This window comes from Aotus nancymaae, unplaced genomic scaffold (genome assembly GCF_030222135.1).
Source record: "Aotus nancymaae isolate 86718 unplaced genomic scaffold, 86718_ANA_hifiasm-v0.15.2.pri h1tg000059l, whole genome shotgun sequence".
NCBI lineage: Eukaryota > Metazoa > Chordata > Mammalia > Primates > Aotidae > Aotus > Aotus nancymaae.
Window position 1 is genome coordinate 34,285,018 of NW_026988473.1, and position 21,688 is coordinate 34,306,705.

Here is a 21,688-nt window from a genome sequence, read left to right on the forward strand (position 1 = left end):
TGCTCCATCACTTACCAATTCTGCAGCTCTTTCCCTGCCTGCCATTCTCCTACACACGCTCTTAGAATTTACGTTCCAAGCATCTGTGTACTTATCTCATCTTACTCATCTCATGTGCTACAAAACCATATGTTCCTTGAAAATAGGACCTGAGCCTGGTAAGAATGCTTATCAACAAATGAATGACTCCAATTCTGAATCTATTATTGGCCTGCCAACAAAAGGTCAATATGGTTGGTTGTTACAGCCAGTGAGTCTGAGTAAGATCATGATGCACAGATGTGGGATTTATTTGCAAAATAACCACTCCAAGACTTTTTCAAGACAGTGACATACTTGGTTGCGCCACAAAATCAATGTGATAAATGTTCTGTCTTTGGGTCATATTTCTATCCCCTTTCCTGCACACTGAGGCTGAACACTTAATCTCAGAGCTCTTCTCCCCTTCATGACTGTGTTCCTTTCTTGTCCTCATGGACCACTAACAGTTTTATATTTTAATGTTTTTCTTAGGGTCTAAGTAACTTTTTTCTGATTAGAGAGGTTATGAGTGAATAATAGTTGCATTAAGGGAAAGAGGCTGTCTTTGGTCTTTACTGAACAACCCAGGAGGTAGACCATGCATGCCTGAGAAGTGAAATACCAGGACCTGAGAAACTCAGTGCATATGTGGACTACACGGTGAGTTAAAATAGACCCTCATGTGGCAGCTGCTTTTTATTATATGCTGCAATCTCTGAAGTTTATTTCTTGTTTTTTTCCCCTCAGGATCAAAATCTTCTCTATTAGCCTTACACACACAGAATTTCAGTCTGGAAGGGTCAGACTTTGACTACACATACTATATTCAGTTCTATGAGTACTAGAACCAGTTGTGCTTACAAAGTTCCTAGAAGACGTGATGCTTGTTATTGGAGTACTGTGAAATGGTCCAGCTGAAAGATACCCCAGATATATGATAAACATATAGCCTATATTTACTAGGGTAGTTTTCAAAGTGCTAGTTCTGTTGTGACTATAAACATATTAATATTTGTTAGAAGATAAGATCATTGTTTTTAGAGATGTAGTGATCATTGCAGTAATAGTAACTGACTTTTATAATGAGAGCATTTTACTTTCTTTTGGGGGCAGCGTTTAAGCAGTTAAGTACAGGAATGAGACATATTTGTTTGGAAACTCCTAGGATACTGGCACACCTGAAGAAGGTTTTAAATATGCAGATTGTTCAAATAAAGCAAAGGTTTTATAGAGTCTTTAAAAGTAATTTCAGAATAAAATGTATAAGACTATGACAACATCCGACTTTTCCAGTCGAAAATTTCAGGGAAAGGCAGATGAAGGAAGTGGGAGTGTTATTCTGAGGGAGTTGTTATTATAGGAAGAAAATGAATTGCTGGCCCTTAACATAATAATAGAGAAATATAGACCACTAAACAACTTGATAAAATTGGTAGATATCTGGTAAAACATAAAATAGCAAAACTGGAACAAAAAATAGAAAAACAATATTTTAACAATTAATTAAATAAATAGAAACACTGATCTCAACCCCTTTCCATCACCCTTCCCAAAAAGCCCAGGAGTAAATGCTTTTAAAGATGAGTTCTACGTAACTCTCAAGAGATAGATCATCATTCTTATAGAAATTGCTGGAAAAATAGAAACAAAAATGCTTACATCATTTTATAACCATACTAGAAACTTGATTCCAAAAGTTGATAAAGACCATTTTGAAATGAATATATAGTCTGATTACTCTAATGAATGCATTGAATAACCAGATAAAAATCTTGGCTAACCTAATTCAATACTATATTAAAAATGAGTGTATTATTGTTATCAAGGACAATTAATCATAGAAAAATAAGAACATTTTAACGTTAGAGAAATGTGCAAATACCATTAATCATCTTAATAGTCCAACAAAAACAAATCATGTAACTATATATTATATTAAAATTTAATTATTTATGATTTTTAAAGTTCTTTAAAAATTTAGAAAGAGAAGCCACATAAAATTCTATCATTTATGATTTTAGAAAACTAGAAATTTGATATGATTTAGTTAAAAACCAAAAATATTATAGTAACCACAATTCCTAATAGAAAATCATCAAACACGCTGTCTTTACCATGGAATACTATGCAGCCATAAAAAAGGATGAGTTCATGTCCTTTGCAGGGACATAGATGAAGCTGGAAACCATCATTCTTAGCAAACTGACACAAGAACAGAAAACCAAACACTGCATGTTCTCACTCACAAGTGGGTGTTGAACAAGGAGAACACATGGACCCAGGAAGGGGAACATCACACACCTGGGCCTGTCTGTGGGTGAGCTACTAGGGGAAAGATAGCAGGGTGTGGGGGGATTGGGTAGGGACAGCATTAGGAGAAATACTTAATGTAGATGATGGGGGATGGATGCAGCAAAACACCATGTCATGTGTATACCTGTGTAACAAATGTGCATGTTCTGCACATGTACCCCAGAACTTTAAGTATAATAATTTAAAAAAAGAAAGTAAAGGAATAAAAGAATGGCTACTCCATAGACAGAGCAGCCCCAAGGGCAGCTGGTTGCCAATTTTTATGGTTATTTCTTGATATGCTAAACAAGGGGTGGTTATTCATGTCTCCCCTTTTGAGATCATATAAAAAAAAATAAAGTCAGAAACAAGGTAAGTTTAGCAACTGTTTAAACCCCTAATCAACAGAGTATTGGATATCCTAGGTAACACATTCCAAGAAGAAAAATAATAATGAAATGGTATATATCTTGGGAGAGAAAAATAAGCTATGATTATGCATCTGCTTATAAATTCAACAAATTAGTTGGAAAATTATCAGAATTAATACAAAAATTAAGAAGGCTGATGAAGAGAAAATAAATCTAAAAAAATCAGCAGAATTTCTTTATTAAAGATATACAGAAAATAAAAACACTATTTTAATAATATTAAAAATCTATAATCTCTCTAGGATTTACCTTATTAAAAATCCAAAATGTCTCTTTGGAAACAATTTAAAAGTTTATTAAAGATTGTTAAAAGAAATAGCAGAACAAAGGGAGAACAATACTGTCTTTGTCAATTAAATTATGTGACATTGTAAAGATGTTAGATTTTCCAGAAGAATTAAAAAATTTAAAGCAACTCTTTTTTTTTTTATTGCATTTTAGGTTTTGGGGTACATGTGAAAAACATGCAAGATTGTTGCATAGGTGCATACATGGCAGTGTGATTTGCTGCCTTCCTTTTAAAGCAATTCTATGCAAAATATAGCAGACCTTTGAAGGCAAGCTTGAAAACTGATTCTAAAATGTATATGAGAGATGAAATTTCATGAATAGCAAAGGCTATTTAAGAAATAAACAGAAGTTCAAGACTAACCAGATACTAACACAAACTATAAAAATATTTTAATAAAAAGTGTAGTACTGATATGTTTATAGGCAAATAGATTAATGTAATAAAACAGAGAGCAATGAAACAAATATCGCACAGACAGACACAATATGCCTAGGTACATTTTTATGTGATACAGGAGGCATAAAAATCACTGGGAAAATAATAAATGTTCATCTTGCTGAGAAAAAAAGACTTACTATATGGAAAAAATAAAGTTAGATTTCTACATTATACCTTATACAAATATAAACCATAAGGAAATTGAAACTTAAATGTAAAAAATAAACTAACAGAGAGAGAAAGAAAAAGAGAAAGAAGGAGGGAGAGAGAGAGGAAGGAAGGAAGGAAGGGAGGGAAGGAGGGAGGGAGAAACATGCTGAGTTTTTTAAAAAGTAAAAATTGAGAAAGAAAATTTCTTTGAGGGATATATACTGTATTAGTCTGTTCTCACACTGCTACAAAGAACTGCCTGAGACAGTAGTTTATAGATAACGGTGGTTTAATTGACTCACAGTTCTGCATGGCTGGGGAGGCCTCCAAAAACTTACAATCATGGCAGAAGGCACCTCTTCACAGGGCCAACAGGAGAGAGAATGAACGCCATCTGGGGAAATGTCAGACAATTATAAAACCATTATATCTTGTGAGAACTCACTTAATCATGAGAACAGAGTAAGGGAACTGCCCCATGATTCAATTACATCCACCTGGTCCCACCCTTGACATGTGAGGATTATTACAATTCAAGGTGTGATTTGGGTGATAACATAGAACCAAACGACATCATTCCACCCCAGCCCCTCCCAAATCTCATGTCTTCACATTTCAAAACACAATCATCCCCTTCCAACAGTCCCCCAAAGCCTTAACTGATTCCAGTATAAACTCAAAAGTCCAAATCCAAAGTCTCATTTGAGACAAGGCAAGTCCCTTCCATCTATGAGCCTGTGAAATCACAAGCAAGTTAGTTACTTCCTAGACAAAATAGAGATACAGGCATTGAGTAAATAAACCTGTTTTTTTAGTCAATGCGAGAAAATGGCCAAAATAAGGGACTATAAAACCCATGCAAGTCCAAAATCCAATAGGTCAGTCAATCATTAAACCTTAAAATTTCAAAATGATCTGCTTTGACTTCATGTCATGCTGATAAGTGGGCTCTCATGGCCCTGAGAAGCTCTGCCCCTGTGGCTTTGCAGGGTATAGCTTCCCTCCTGGCTGCTTTCATTAGCCGGCATTGAGTGCCTTTGGATTTTTGAGGCATATGGTGCAAGCTGTCAGTGGATCTACCATTCTGGATCTGGAGAATGGTGGCCCTCTTCTCATACCTCCACTATCAATAGGTCCCCAGTGACAGTGCCTCAGTGGGGACTCCGTGTCGGGGGTCCAGCCCCACACTTTCCTCTGCACTGTGCTAGCAGAGGTTCTCCATGAGGGCTCTGCCCCTGCAGCAAACTTCTTCCTGGACATCCAAGTGTCTCCGTGCATTCTCTGAAATCTAGGTGGAGGTTCCCAAACCTCAAGTCTTGATTTCTGTGTACCCACAGACCCAAGACCATGTTTAAGCCATCAAGGCTTGGGGCCTGCACCTTCTGAAGCAATAGCCTTAGTGGTACGTTGGCCTCTTTTAGCCAGGGTGGAACACAGGGCAACAAGTCCCAAAACTGCACAAAGCAGCAAGGCCCTAGACCAGGTCCATGAAACCATTTTTTCCTCCTAGGCCTCCAGGTTTGTGATGAGAGAGGCTGCCATGAAGACCTCTGACATGCCCTGGAGACATTTGCCCCATTGTCTTGGTGATTAATATTTGGATCTTCATTATGTATATAATTTCTGCAGCTGGCTGGAATTTCTCCTCAGAAAATGTTTTTTTTTCTTTTATATTGCATCATCAGGCTGCAAATTTTTCAAACTTTTATGCTCTGCTTCCTTTTAAATATAACTTCCTATTCCAAATCATATCTATGTGAATGCATAAAGCTGAATGCTTTTAACAGCACCCAGGTCAATCATTAAACCTTATATTATGCTGATTAGAAATTTCTTCTGCCAGATACCCTAAATCATATCTCTCAAGTTCAAAGTTCCACACATCTCTAGGGCAGTGGCAAAATGCCAACAGTTTCTTTGCTAAAGCATAGCAAGAATCGCCTTTATTCCAGTTCCCAAGAAATTCCTCATCTCCATCTGGGATCACCTCAGCCTGGACTTCATTGTCTATATCACTATCAGCATTTTGGTAAAAGCCATTCAACAAGTCTCTAGGAAGTTCCAAACTTCCCTACATCTTCCTGTCTTCTGAGCCCTCCAAGTTTCTGGGAAGTTCCAAACTATCCCACATTTTTCTGTCTTCTTCTGAGACCTCCAAACTATTTCAACCTCTGCCTGTTACCCAGTTCCAAAGTCCCTTCCACATTTTTGGGTATTTTTATAGTGGTGCCCCACTCCCTCAATACCAATTACTGCATTAGACTGTTCTTATGATGATATAAAGAACTGCCCAAGACTGGGCAATTTATAAAGGAAAGAAAGATAAATGAAGGAAGTTCAATTGACTCACAGTACTGCATGGCTGGGGAGGCCTCAGGAAACTTATAATTATGCTGGAAGGCACCTCTTCACAACTGGAGAGAGAATACATGCCAGCAGGAGAAATGCCAGATCCTTATAAAACCATGAGATCTTGTGAGAATTTTCTCACTATCACAAGAACAGTGTGGGGAAAACTGTCCCCATGATTTAATTACCTTCACCTGGTCCTGCCCTTACATGTGGGGATTTGGATAGGGACACAGAGCCAAACCATATTATATACATATAAAGGAACACATTGAATACTTTATGGTGAATTCAGCATAAAGGAATCAGTGGTAGGGAAATGACAATGGGGTGGGAGGGACAAAGGAGAGAATAAAAATAAATAAAATAAGGAAGGGAACATGCTGGAATAATTGAGTATGATGTACAATGAAGTGAGGAGCATGGTTTACTCAATTCTCTGTACCTGCTGTCCAAGAAATGAAATCGTCTGAGAAACCTACTAGGACATTTGCCCAGACTTATTTAATTGTGAAACTGTGCTCTGCTTTTATTCTTTGCCATCACAATTTCTCAGGAGTACAGTCTCTTAGAAACTTAATGTTTCTCTTATTCTAAAAAACATACTTTTTTTCTCCTAAAACATGTGGAACATCTATTAGCATTAATAATAGTTGAGGATACACTTGATAGAAATCAATAAATTCCTGGTGAAATATTGACAATGCCCATCTTAACATACTGTATATGATTACTTCTCAGTTGTTGCATATTTAAAGATGTTTACCTATTTACATGGCTCAAAAATTCTGGCTGGTTGCTAAGAGAGTATATTTGAACTGTTCCCACAACAAAACAATTATAAGTATATGATGTAATGCATATGTTAACTAGCTCAATTTAGCCATTCCACAATGTATATGTATTTCAAAACAACATGTTGCACATGATAAATACATGCAATTTTGTCATTAAAAACAAAAACAAAAGCACACTCTGGCCCATAAAAACTACATACTACTATCTGCCAGACAATGAGGATACGTATCTCTGCGTACTAGTGGCATGCATATATATATATATATATATATATATATATATATATATATATATAAAATCGAGAGAGAGATATCCCGTACTTTGAGGTGTATAGAACAAATGCAGAGCAATCCTTAATTGTTTGAATTTAGACATGAATGTGTCAAGTAAGTTAAAAGATGATTGAAATACAGAATAGAAAAGTAATGTTTGTGCTTTTCTCTGAGCTCTTACAAGGACTGCTGTGCCCTGAGAACTAAGTGCTGAGTGGTGTATTACAAGATGAAACCTGTGCTAAATTTATAGAAGGTCCCTGGTCAAGTACTCAAGATGATGGAAAATGGGGAGAGTTTCAAGGCAATCTTATGTAGTGGAAAGAAATCTGAACTAAAATTGTGATGACTTGCCTTCGATTTCCCATGCCGCTGGTCTATAACAACTTGAGAAATCATGATATTCCTAGTGAATAATTAGTTCTTAGTTGCAAGATTATTGGGGAACTCTAATGACATAACCCTTGTGGAACCGATTAGCAAATTTTAGCTGTGGCAATATAAGGGATTCTGTTAGGGAAACTAGGAACCAGCATGATTGTTTACCCTTCCCTAACCATGTTGCCTCACCTTACTTGTTTAAAGGTGAAAAGTAAAACAAAACAAAATGTCGAAATGAGAGAAAATTACTTTGAAAGTACAAAAAAAGCAAAAGTTCTGGTGAACTTTGCATTCAGTCAGAAGTTGAAAAGAAAATTATATCAGCCCAAGAAGAATTTAGCATCAATCTCCATGGGTTTTTTCCTTCATTTCTCCCTCTAGTCCTAAGATTTGTTAGTCAAAAGCCCTGAAGTTGAAGCTCACTTCCACACACTGTCAGTTTGATGTCTTTAGCCAGGTCAGAGTTGCATATCTCTTATCTCAAGAGATAAATATTATAGTATAGAAAAACTTTATAAATAGTGGGGTGACTATAATTTTTTTCCATACTGGGACACTTAAAAGAGTTCTAGGAAGTGCGTATATACTAGGGTTATTCTTTGAAACTGGGGTATATAATGACTTTAGGTAAAACTCACTTTTGTATTTCCAGGTGTTTTGGCTCATGGATTAAATCAATTCACCAACATAAATAACAAAGTTTAATTTCTCTAATTCTACTATCACAAGCACAGTTATGAGAATTATAGTAATTTGAGTGCTCTTTAGATTTTTCCCCCTCCCAGCTAGTTGATGAAGTCCCCAAAGAGTAACTCCAGTGCTTGTAAATTCATTCCTTCCAGCTAACATAGACATTTTTACCATTTCCTTGGGCAAATGCAGTGAATGTGGGGAATGTAATCGTTTCCACTGCTATGGTATGGCAATGGTACTAGACATTTTTACTCTACTCAGACATTTTGAGTCACAATCTTCTGGTTGTCATGAAGGCTGATATTTTTACCCCTGATGTTTTATTGGTTTCTTGTCTTTTCCTGATCTGAGTTTATCAAGTTTATGAAACCCCCATTGTGTGTATTCACAATATCCTAATCCTCTTTTCTGATGTTTATTATTTATATTTCCCTGTCCTCTGCAGACTATAAAACATTGCTTTCAAAGTCTCAATCAAAATTTTAGCTGAATCACTTTTATTTTTAACCACCGTTTCCACTCAAACTTTGCTACTAGTTTGTGGAGAAAAGCATTGAATAGGTGGATAATAGGAGTTGCTCCACCACTATTGCACTGACATTAATTTCTATATAATGGACTGTCTTTGTAACAGTTTAGAAGCCTTATTTTTCTAGATGTATTTCTTTAGAATTACCCTTAATAGATTGATTTTTTTTTTTAGAATTAATCTTGATTTTTCGTAAAAATACAAACCAGGTAGGCAAACACCATCAGCCTCAGATATGCATAAATATGCTTACAAATTAAGTGGAAAATTAACTTACAAATTAATACAAATTAAGACTCTAGCAGATCTTAATTTCTTGTCAGAAACTAAAGTCTAAGATGCACACAATTTAGGAGCTTAATCTAGTATCTCTCACAGACTATCAAAGAAACCATTACAGCCTGGGCACATTGGTTCATGTCTGTAATCCCAGCACTTTGGGAGGCTGAGGCAGGCGGATCACTTGAGGTTAGGAATTTAAGACCAGCCTGGCCAACATGGCAAACCCCATATCTACCAAAAATACAAAAAAAAAAAAAAGCCAGATGTGGGGTGCATGCCTGTAGTTTCAGCTACTCATGAGGCTGAGGCAGGAGAATTGCTGGAACCTGGAAGGCAGAGGCAGAGGCTACAGTGTGCCACTGCACTCCAGCCCAGGCAACAGAGTGAGGCTCTGTCTCAAACAAACAAACAAACAAACAAACAAACAAAAAACATTAGACAACAGCATGAGATAGTTGCTTATAATGTGCTAAATTTTGTGCACTAGACTATAAAAGCCATTTTAGAATGGGGAAGAAAGTGGGCAGAACTTGAGCCGGATATTAAAGAATCAGTTTGTCTAGAGAAGAGATTATATTCTCTAAGGGAGAAAAGGCCTGAATAAAGACATAGCACCAGGAATGACTGTGCTTATACTATAAGAATTCTAGACTGCTTGCATTGGATGATGCATTTGGGGACTCAGTTTACTCAGGGGCTTGGAGTTGATGTAATAGAAGGAAACCACTGTAGATTTTAGATAAATAGATAGCTATGGATAATCACATTTATAGGATGGTTTAACATAGGTAATGATGGTAAACAGAGAAAACAGCTAGGATATGTTAATAAAAGTTATGTGTGAGATGACATAAATTAAGACTCTAGTAGTGGCGGGGACAGCATGTGGAGTGGGAAGGAAAATGAAAGATATTTTAAAGAAACAGCTGACATCACTTGTGAATGGATAGATATAGAAAAGCTATTTTTCAATGGCACACTTCAGAGTGCCAAGATTTATGCCTTGGGTGTTACCACAGAGCATGGGAGAGAGAGAGGAAGAAAGAGAGAGAGAGAGAGGGCACTGAGCTTACAGAAGTCCCTCACACCCACTTTAATTAGAGCAGCACCACTTATCTGTTTTATCTAATAAATTTATTGGATTTTTATGTAATTCAGATTTTTAAGTTGTCCTGTGTATTAATTTGGTTCTTCTAGTTGAAAAACAAAAAACAAAAATAAAAGCAAAAACCTTCAGGTTAATTTCAGCTCCCTCATCCTTCCTTATTCAACCTCTTCAAAAGGAGAAATTAATTGGAGAAATCCTGGGGTATTTCACAGAACTGAAGGAAGACGTGAAGAACTATTTTGAAGAAAAAACAAATCCCAGGCCTATTTCAGGGAGTTCAGCAAATTGAAATTCATAAATTTTCTCCTCCTTAAGTTGTTTCATTAAGGTGATTTCATCTAAGGAATCTCATCTTGGCTCTGCTCTCTTACAACTTTACTGTCCTAGCACAGAGAATCAAGCCCAGTTGGATCCAGGTTTCTACTTCAGTATACTATTAGCATGCCTCAGTTTAAGCATATGACCTCAGGCACTCCTGTCTCAAGGCTTACAAGCGGTACTGGTGGGTTTCAGTTAAGCAATGAAGTATACAGACCACCAATAACTTCTCAATTTTGACTCCCAAAACTGGAAAAGAAAAGCAGCCAGGCACAAAAATAAGAAGACAGGAGATGATATCAACAGTGACGGTGGAGTAGGAAATTGATTTTAAATGTGTGGTTGGATTTTGGGTATGTGGCTATATGGTAAAATATCCAACAGACAAACATGAAGAATATTAACTTCCAGGAAGGCCAGGATTGGACATAAAAATTTGAATCGCTGGCACAGGGGCAATAACTAAAACTCTGAGAGTAAATTTCCTTTTGTGAAGGAGAGGGTAGCATAGAGAAGAATGAAAGGGAAGCCTGAGGTAAATTGCCTCATCATCTATGTGCGGAGAAAGTACCTATGGTTTCCCCTACACATCCAGCCATGAACACAGGCTCTTTTAACTGCAAGGCTATAACTCAGAGATGTGGCTGAGTCAAATTGTGGGTTGCTGAAATATCCTAGTCACCCAGCTGTTTTGTATCATGAGGACCCAGCGTGTAGCTTCTCCTTCATGCTCTCGCTCTGCATCCGAGCTAGTGCTTCCACATGAAGGTGTGCACTGTGATGCCGACTCATGCACTCCTTTAAAGTTTGCCCAGCTACTTCTTTGTAAAGGCTCACTCCAGACAGGAGGTGATATAGGTATTACCATCTGACTTTTGGAAATAAAATTCCATTATTCCATGAAATAATGCTTATAGTTTTCCTCATTTACTACACAGATGTCTTTTCGTTTTTTGCCTCTGAGCCTTTCATGAGCGTCTTGGGGAGTAGAAGATGAGAGAACCCTTTCAGTGAGAACTACCGCTGTCGTCAGTAGCTTACAGCAGTTTTACAGAATGCTAGCTCAGCAAAACGCACATGCTTCAGAGACCACAGCGCACAACGTAATATTTGCAACCACAGTGAAATTGGCTCAAATAATTTATTCAAAAAATTCCAGACCAGGGCCAAGATATAGAAAACTAGCTACATAATTTATAAGTCCTCTTTAAATCTTCTCTCTGTAAAATTAATCTCCACTCTTTTTCCTACTTCTTGCAACAGCAGTTTCCTGGCACTGCTGACAAGTATTGCTCTTGAGAGTTCTACTCACAGCAATGGAAGGCTGTTTGCAAACTCTGGATTAACCTGCCAACTAACTGAATGTAAAGCCATCACTCAGGAAGATTCTAAACAATCTCCACTCTATTTTCCAAGTGGATTATTCCAAGGGCCACAGCACTACTGGCCTAAGAGAAATCTGCTGTGGTTTGAGAGAAGGAGAGTGAGGCATGGGATTTGGGATGATACAATTCTGAAATCTAATGCAAGCTTTTTACACTGCCTTGGCCTCTTTACATTGCTATCCCCGTGACTGTTCGGTTAGCTTGCTGCATTGCTGACAGCTTATCATTCTTCTCATCTCAGCGTAACTGTCACATCCCTAGAGAGACTTTCTCTGAACAGTCCAGTGAAAAATTAACCCATTTCCCCTTTTTCCTCTATTTACTATCGTCACAGTCCTGGGGTCATTTATTTCAAAGCATTTTCTCCAACAATACGTATTTTGTTTATTTACTCTTTTGCTTCCCCTTTCCTCTAAAAGGCAAGTTATTAAGGGAAAAACCATAACCACATTTGTTTTATGTTTGAGAAGCAGAATATCGCCATGATTCTCAAACATTTTTGGTCTTTTCATCCCTTTATGCTCTTAAAAGTTATTAAGGGGCCCAAAGAGCTTTTATTTATGTAATTTTTATCTATTGACATTTACTATATTAATAATAACAAATGAGAAATTTAAAAATATGTTTATTAAATAATTTTAAAATAATAAATACATTATTACATATTAAAATAAATAACATTTTTAATGAAAGTAACTGTTTTCAAAATAAAAAATTAGTGTGAGCAGTGCCATTGTTTTACTTTTTATGAATCTCTTTAATAGCTGGCTTATTATATATGCTTCTGAATTCAGTTTGTTGTGATAGATTATTCTGGTTGAAGAACAGTAAGAGAAGTCAAAATATTGCATATATTCTTTCTTGATACAGTGCTGAAAATTTGACAAGTGGTAATTTCTTAAAAGTTAGTTGCAAAGCGGACTCTGAAACCATAATTATGAACTTCTTACACTTGCATTATAACCCAAAGGTTTGGCACTTTCAAAGAATCATTTACTTGCGAGCAATTTTGTAATATGCATTGATCATTTAAAAAAACATTGGTTAACTGAATTATCCATATCTTTCAAATGCTGACACTTTTTATGCTATAATATCAAAAAGTTATATTTGTTAATGTCATCTTTGATACCACGAGAAGAGTCTATTTTTTTGTTTTGTTTTGAGACACAGTCTTGCTCTGTTGCCTAGGCTGGAGTGCAGTGGCGAAAACTTGGTTCACTGCAACCTCCGCCTCCCAGGTTTAAGTGATTCTACTGCCTCAGCCTTCCAAGTAGCTGGGACTATAGGTGTGTGCCACCACAACTGGCTAATTTTTGTATTTTTAGTAAAGATAGGGTTTCATTATGTTGGCCAGGGTGGTCTCGAACTCCTGACCTCAAGTGATCCACCCACTTCGGCTTCCCAAAGTGCTTTGCTGAGATTACAGATACAATCCACCATGCCTGGCTAAGAAGAGGCTTTATTAGGAATCTCTCAAGTGCACAGTGCTAAATATAAGTTTTCAAAAATTCTAGTTTTTGCTTAAAAGCTCAAATTTTATGAACGGCCATAAATACTGTTATCCATTTGACTTTGTAGTGACAGGCTCACTTCATTGATTTTTGAGAAATTATCTACAAAATAGTCAAATGTGAGTATCCTTAATTTGGCTCTCATTCTTTCTAATAAAAATGGTGTTCTATTTAAATAAAAAAAAAAAAAGGCTGGGTGTGGTGGCTCACACCTGTAATCCTATTACTGTGGGAGGCCAAGGTGGGTAAATTACTTGAGGTCAGGAGTTGGAGACCAGCCTGACTAACATGGTGAAGCTTCATCTCTACCAAAAAATAAAAAAATTATCTGGGCATGGTGGTGTGCACCTGTAATCTCAGCTACTTGGGAGGCTGAGGCAGGAGAATTTTTTGAACCCAGGAGGCAGAGGTTTCAGTGAGCCAGGATCGTGCCATTGCACTCCAGCCTGGTGATAAAGTGAGACCGTGTCTGAAAAAAAAAAAAAAGAATGACTAGTTCACCTCTCAATTCAAATAAGCTCATCAATGCTTTTCCTTCAGACAACGATCATACTTCACAACCAATATAAATGCCTTACATGTACTTTTTATTTCATCATACACAGAATACTGAAAAGACATATATGCAAGTGTTGAGATGTTAATACGATGCATAATTTTACTGCTTTATCAAGTATAACATTAATGTCCTTGGCATTAAGAGTTTTATTGTTTTCTGAGTGTGTGAAGAACACAATGAATACCAGTACAGTTCAATGCCACTGCATTGATCTGTGCAATGGCACCAGCAGTTTACCCACAAATATTTTGCTTCATGAGTGCAAATGTTGCTATGAAAAAGGCAAATCATGCCTTAGTGTTTTTAGGAAAATAATGTTGGTCTCATGGATCTCATGGAAAGATCTCAAGAGCACTCAGGAGTCTGCAGATGGCACTTTGAAGACCACTAAAGTAGTGGTTAGTAGAACATGACTATGGCTCTGAACTCTCTGGGTTTATACCTTTGCTCTATTCTTTGCCATTGTATTGACAGGCAGGTTTTTCTTACCTTTGCCTCAGCTTCCTCATCTCTACTAGTTTTAGCATGTTGGGTAAAATACTTCATGAATTGTGAGGATGAAACAAAGTCAAACATGTGGGAAAACTCTTTTAGTTTTAGGTTCTCTAGAAATATTTTTTCCTAATAATAGAATTTTTTACTTATGGGCTTGCAGTCACTTTTTGGTACCTGCTTCAATCTGTCTCTTTCTTTTTCCTACTCTTCATGCAAAATGTTCCATCTTATGTCTCAACCTCATCAGGCATGAATCTGAATAGCTACTCAGATATGTCAATGACAAATTAACAACCAACACACAAGAGTTGGATTATTCCTGGTCTAGTAAAATTTGCGGAGGAGAAAATGTGCAACTTTGAACTAGAAAAGTACTCCTAAAGGACAATGCAACCCAAATTTCCGTAAGTTTACTAATCAGTGACATCTCAGGTTTGATTTATATGAACAGCAGCTGAATTAGTTAGGACTATTGTTTACTAGTGATCAAACTCAGTTAAAACTGTTTAAGGACAAAAATCCTAGTCAAGTAGGTAGACATCAGATCACACATCTGAAGACAGATACTCACATTTTGTTGTCATCAGTCATCTGTTTCTCTCCACTTCTCAACTTTGCTCTTCTTGGTATTGACCCATGTCTTAGGTTGGCACCTGTAATGGTTAATGTCGTGTCAACTTAATTGAATTGAAGTTTGCAAAGTATTATTCCTGGATGTGTTTGTGAGGGTGTTGCCAAAGGAGATTGACATTTGAGTCAGTGGACTGGGAGAGGCAGATGCACCCTCAATCTGGGTAGGCAGCATGTAATCAGCTGCCAGCTAGAATAAAGCATCAGAGGTTGGAAGGACTAGACTTGATGAGTCTTCTGGACTTCATCTTTCTCCCGTGCTGGATGCTTCCTGCCCTCAAACATCAGACTCCAAGTTCTTCAGTGTTTGGACTCTTGGACCTACACCAATGATCTGCCAGGGACTGCTAGGCCTTCGGCCACAGACTGAAGGCTGCACTGTGTATTGTTTCTAATTCTTTCATTTGAAATGCCTCAACTCTGTTTCATTATGCTGAACCTCCACCCTCTTCCAACTTAATTGGTATTTCCAGTTCTAAGTATCCTTAAAGTCTGCTCAATCCCCATTTTCAACATGTGTTCAGAAACAAAAAAATCTAAGGCCAAATTTGTATGTATAAGCAGAGCAGGTGACCATTTATAAGGCAGGCAATGACTTAGAGAATGAAAATGAGAGATCCTTTTGTCCTAAGCTTTCCTCCTCACCTGCTTGTCAATTCTAAGAAATTTCCATTTAGAATAACTTTGCCATTGAATCAATAAATCTTCATTATGACATTGATTAGATGCGGATATTCATCTTGATAATATAATTTATTGCAATTAGCAACCAAGAGCAGCAAGAATTTGTTAATCAGTTGAACCTAGGAAGCAGAAGGATTTAAAATAAATGGAAGTGAGAACGGGCTTAGAGCCTGTGGTACTACTCTCTAGGGATGGCAGGAGGTGGTAGCAATGGCAGGGAAACTGGGGGCTGAAGTATTTCTTCATTTATCTGTTAGCCAGCATTCATGAAATACTTGTTTTGTACCTGGGAGAATTCTAGTTAAAGTACACATTGGTTTAAAATGATAGGCAAATGCAGGGCTCTCACGAAGTTCACAGTATGAGGACACTTGATATTAAGTGAGTAGTTTCAACAAAGTCTGGTATGTTTTATAATAAGCTTAATCCAGGTACTTTAGGGGAGCATAACTATTATACCTTACCTCCCTCACCCAAAATATTCAGGTAAAGTTATATGAAAAATGTGCCTTTTAAGTTGAGACCTGCAGAAGGCCAAGATGTGACCAAAAAAGAAAGGAGGGGAAAATCTTCTAGCGAGAGGAAATACACAAGCCTGGAGACTAAAAACAAAAATGAAAGAATGCATGACATAGTTAAGTAAATAAATAAAATTTTGTATCTTTGAAATATAGAATACATGGAAAAATAACTAGAGATAATGCCAGGGAAATAGGCAAGGATCAAAATCCTGTGAAACTGGATAAGGAGTAGGAAAGGGAACATATGAGCCTGGCTATGGAGCTTGTACTTTATCCTGAATTAATGCAGGGCTATTCCAAGATTTTAAGCAGAACAGTGATATAATTACATTTGCTTTTATCAAGGTCATTCTGATTGTAGTACATTGGAAGGGAACATGAATGAAAGCAGATAGATGATTAAAGAAATTAATTACTGCAGCATTCCAGTGAGAGGAGATATTTGTAAGAGTTAATATATCAGTGATGATGATAATGGTGATGATGGTGGTGATGATCATGACTATGATGATGCCTATATTGACAATGGTGGTGGTGGTAACCATGGTGCTGTCTTTAGGCACTATCAGGCTTATTTGCCTCCATGTCTCTATAGCTGCACTGTTGAATCTTCTAGCCAGTAGCCAACGTGGCTAAAGAGCACTTCCAATGTGTATAGTGAAACTGTGTTCATCTTAAACAAATGAAATAAAACTAAACATTTTGTACCTCAGCTGCACTAATCACATTGCAAGTGCTCTTGAGCCACATGCACCTAGTGGCTCTCATATTAGATTGTGCAGGTGTGAAACATTTCCATCGATGCAGAAAGTTCTGTTGGACAGCCTTGCTCTATTATTTTTCTCTCATCACATCTACACAGCTGCTTAACTTCCAGCTATATTTGTACCTAACCCTAGATTTTAGGATTAGTCTTTTCTTTAGAAGGGAAATTAAAGGGTAATACAATACTTGAAATGCAGTAGGGACATTTTAATGCCCTAATAGTAGTCAAATTTAATTTAATGATGCTTGCTTTGACTTGCTCTTATGTGACTTCCAGATTTCCTCAAATTGTCTCTCAGTTATTTCAGGGATCCCCTAGGGGACTTTTCACATGTATACATAAGCATACCATTGATAGTTAGTAAATAATTTATTCTACTTCTTTCCTCTCTTCTAATGTATTCTCTTATCAATTTTCTTGTCCATGTAAGTCCATCAAAGAATCCCACTGGCTTCTCTACCTCTGACCATTACCACAAAATCCCTGCTATCTATCTGGTCACCTAGTACTCCTAAAAATACCAACATTGGCTGGTAGCAGTGGCTCATGAGGTCAGGATTCTGAGACAGTCTGGCCAATATGGTGAAACCCTGTCTTTCCTAAAATTACAAAAATTAGCCTGGTGTGGTGGCATGTTCCTGTAATCCCCACTACTTGGGAGGCTGAGGCAGGAGAACTGCCTGAACCTTGAAGGTGGAGGTTGCAGCAAGCCAAGATCACATCACTGTACTCTAGCCTGGGCAACAGATTGAGACTGACTCGGGAAAAACATTGTCAACATCAAGGCACTAATGAAACACTGTTCCCTCTGTCATACTCACCAGGTCCAAACTACCCTGTGTCCTACCCAGAAGAGAGAGAGTGGGTGTACATTTTCTTCATTCAGTACTACATAATTTTGTAAGAGCACAGAGGCAGCACTGCTTGGCCCTCGTGTTTCACAGGGTCAACCATATAAACAGTTCTTGAGGATGTGTGGGTAGAGGGAACTGGAGGGATTCATTGACGTCTGGTTAAGGAGGGCACCAAGGTCATACAAAAACAATGTCAAAGAGAGATTGAGGTTCAGTGGCGTTGGAAACAGCTTGTGATGGATTGTGTGGAATGAGTCAGTATAAGTGGCTTGGGTCTGAGTCTGTGAAAAGCAAAAGAGCGGAGGGCTTACTTTAGTGAAGTTAAGTTTTTCTACATTGGCTTCAGGAATACAGTGCCTTCTATTTTTTAATTAATAATGTTTCAATAGGGTTATAATTCCAAAAACCTTGGAACACACATTCATAGAGAACACACTGGACTCTTGGCACATGAAATGAAGAGAGATGTCACATGTAATTTGAAAAAAATTATTGAGTGTTTCTTTGTACTTTCCTCCCATTCATAGCAACACTTTATTAGTGTAGCCTACATGGTCCATTGGCTGGCATATGGTTAAAGGAACTGCACTGCTGAACACTAATGAAATTCAGTCACTAACTAGTAGTCAGTTTCCAAAATGGCCTCCATGATATTTGCCTCCTGGTATTTATGTCCATGTATAGTCTTCTCCCAAAATGAATGATAGCTGGTCTATGTGACTGTAGGAGCCAAGGAAAAACTTCCTCTTTGCCCTCTGAAGATTCACTGAAAAATCAATTCACAAAAGGCGGATTAAATTGAGAAAATGCATGTAAAATGTATTGATGTGTGCATGAGAAGAATCACAGAGTGATTACCCCATCCCTAATGGGGTGCAGAAGATTATATACCAACTTGAGGTTACAGATAGAATGGTGGCTTAAAGCATGGTCAAAATCAGCTTACGGTGGTAAATCAGGTTTTAGTGGCCAAACAGATTATGAGAGGTAGAGAAGAGGAGTCTTGGCTAGCAAAGGTGGTCTTCTTATGTAGATTAAACCTCACAGGTAGCAACCCTTAGAATAGATGATAAACCTCTCTTTCAGATGTATAAAAGTATCAGATTCGCAGTTAATTTTTTTCTAGATCTGGACAAGGGGAGGCTGCATCAATGCAGATTCTCATCAGATGCAAATCTCCCCAACAAAAAACAGGTTTGCATGTTACTTCTGTTTGCTGCAGCCATCTCAAAATATGTCAAATAAATATATTTTGCGGTAAGGCATTTTTATTTTCTTTATGACCAATAAAGTATGATGGAGGTGACAATGTATGACTCACAAGACTAGGTCATAAAGGCATTGCAACTTCCTCTGTGCAATCATGGATCTGCTCTGGGAGAAGCCACTGCCATGCCGTGAGGATGCTCAAGTAGTCCTGTGGAGAGGCCTTTTGGAAGCTACAGCTTCCCACCAAAACCAATTCTAGCTTGCAAGCCCCAGAATGAGTAGCCTTGGAAGTAGAGTCTCCAGCCTCAGTCAAGTCTTTAGGTAACTGCAGCCCTGGCCAATAGATGATTGCAACTTGATGAGATATCTTATACCAGACTGTGGCAGGCCAGGTCTCTAACGCAGGCATCCATACTGTTCCAGTAATGACTGAGTGGTTAAGTTAAATATTAAAACCTGAAAGAGCCAGTGCCCTTATACAAATGCTGAAATGTAACAAAAGCCCACCAAGGGTTTTGCCTAGGCCTTTCCTGGGCATTAAAGCATCAAAAAATAATGAAGAAATTCTTAACAGGACCCGTTTAGGATTAAACAAGTTTTATTGGAGGTCTGAAGAAGCTCCCCAGGCCTCCACAAACAAGTTTATTGGGAGTCTGAAGGAACTTCCCAAACCTCTGTGATTTAGCAGGAGAAAGGATAAGGGTTGTCACCCTTGTTTATATGCTAAACAAGGGGTGAATTATTCATGAGATTTCCAGGAAAGGAGTGTGCAATTCCTGGAACTGAGTGTTCCTCCCACTTTCAGAGCATATAAGGTAACATCCCGACATTGCCATGTCATCCGTAAACTGCCATGACACTGGTGGGAGTGACTTTTACCATGCTAATGCAAGGGTGTAAGGAGCAGTGAAGCTGACCACAAGTGATTTTCATTGCCATCTTGGTTTTGGTGGGTTTTGGCCTGCTTCTTTACCACAACTTTTTATCAGCAAGGTCTTTGTGACCTGTACCTTTTGCTGACCTCCTATCCCATCCTGTGACTTAGAATGCCTAACCTCCTGGGAGTACAGCCCCGTAGGTCTCAGCCTTATTTTACCCAGCCCTTATTGAAGATGGAGTCACTCTGCTTCAAACAACTCTAACAAATTTCCTCCTTCCGTTTTACAAGGGAACACTTAATCTTAAAAATTGTAGAGGGACGAAGATCCATCTTCTGTGACTTCTTCTGGCTGAATAGGGGTGATGATATTCTTGCCTAACTCTTAGGGCTTCTTCTATTTGGGGTAGAGAGGAGCTCAGTCAGAAAGCACCAGTATGGTAAGAGTTATTAGTAACTCTGAGTTCTAACAAAAGGTGACATCCGAAAGACTAATAAGTGTTCAATTTAAGAAAACATTCAGTAAGCTAATACTGCATTCCCACACAAAGAGTACAACAGCAATATATTCTATAACAGTAAAGCAAAATAAGTACAACTATCCTAAGTAAACTAAAGAAGGCTTTCCATGAACTGGACAATTGCTGGAACCAAGCTGATGTGGGGTTGCTAGCTAATTCCAATATGTGCCCAGAATTAGAATATTGATCCCTATTTTTACATTACCCATCCCTCTTGTATCTTCTGAGCAGAGATCACTGGTTGGTTCATCAGCAATAAGCAGGGTTAGTCTAAATTGCAGGAAAAAAACTAAAAAACAACTGATGAAACTAGAATCTAATGACAGGTGTACCACAGTTCTTAAAACATCTTGTTTTCTCTTTCCAATCTTCCATTTTTACTAAAGACTAATGATGGTAAGAATGATTTTGCTTTAGTATACTTGGCCTGATTATGTATACGATGTGCAGCAAGAATGATTATTTTCCACATAAGCTTTTTAAGTTGGCTTTGATGGAACTCTGTTTCAGAGAAGAAATCTCAGATAAGAATTTTTTAACGCTGAGCCTAGTCATGGGTTTTTATCCTCAAATCTCTATGAGTTTGGTAAATTTCTCTCCTATTGAGGTCCCAAGATAACTTGGGCCTCTTGGGCCTGTCAAAAAGTGACATTTTTTACTTACACATATGAGGAAACCTGCACAGGGACTGTGTAAACAAGGTGTGAGGCCAGTTTTCCCCAAAGGCTTTTATCGGCTCTACAAGTCAAGTTTGATTTCTTACAGAAAAGTACATCATTCTTGTCAAAGACTTGGTAAAATAACCAGTTTCTCCAATTGTGTCCTGTTACAAAAAAACAAAGATTATTCTTGCACTTATGCAAACAACTATATTGCCATAAGTTAAGAATCGTCACAAATAGTTTTCAAATTTTGGAGAAATTAGATAAATAAATATGCTCCAAATTTCATTCATAGGAGTATCCTTTACTCAATTGTTAAAAGCTGTCTATAGCTCAAAAGAAAAGTTTCCTTGACTCCAAAAAACAAAAGATCAGCACCATTTTAAGCAAAGCATCAAAAAAGATTACTTCAGTCTTCTACTAGTTCAGTTCATGCAGTTAACTCCTGTTCTGCTTCATATACACGAACATTTCAGCTCTTCATGAGAGTGCTGACAGTTTTCCCTCTATTCTAACGCCACAATCACCAAAGCTGTCAGTAACTTGCATTCCAGAGCACCTGTTGAAGTCCTGTAGATGATTATCAAACACATTTTAAAGAGAATCCAAACAAGACAATTGTCTGTGAATGACAAAATGTCTTAGGGCAGCCACTGT

At 37.7% G+C, this 21,688-nt stretch overlaps 1 long non-coding RNA gene across 1 annotated transcript in view; it reads right to left on the reverse strand.

Annotated features, from left to right (window-relative positions):
- Positions 1-21,688, reverse strand: part of LOC105717215 (uncharacterized) — a 64,121-nt gene that overhangs the window by 34,494 nt on the left and 7,939 nt on the right. Inside the window, exons 2-3 of the long non-coding RNA XR_001107476.2 lie at positions 14,879-14,960; positions 3,927-4,018 (exon numbers count right to left, since the gene is read on the reverse strand). This is a non-coding gene — a long non-coding RNA (uncharacterized LOC105717215). The remainder of the gene's footprint in view (positions 1-3,926; positions 4,019-14,878; positions 14,961-21,688) is intronic.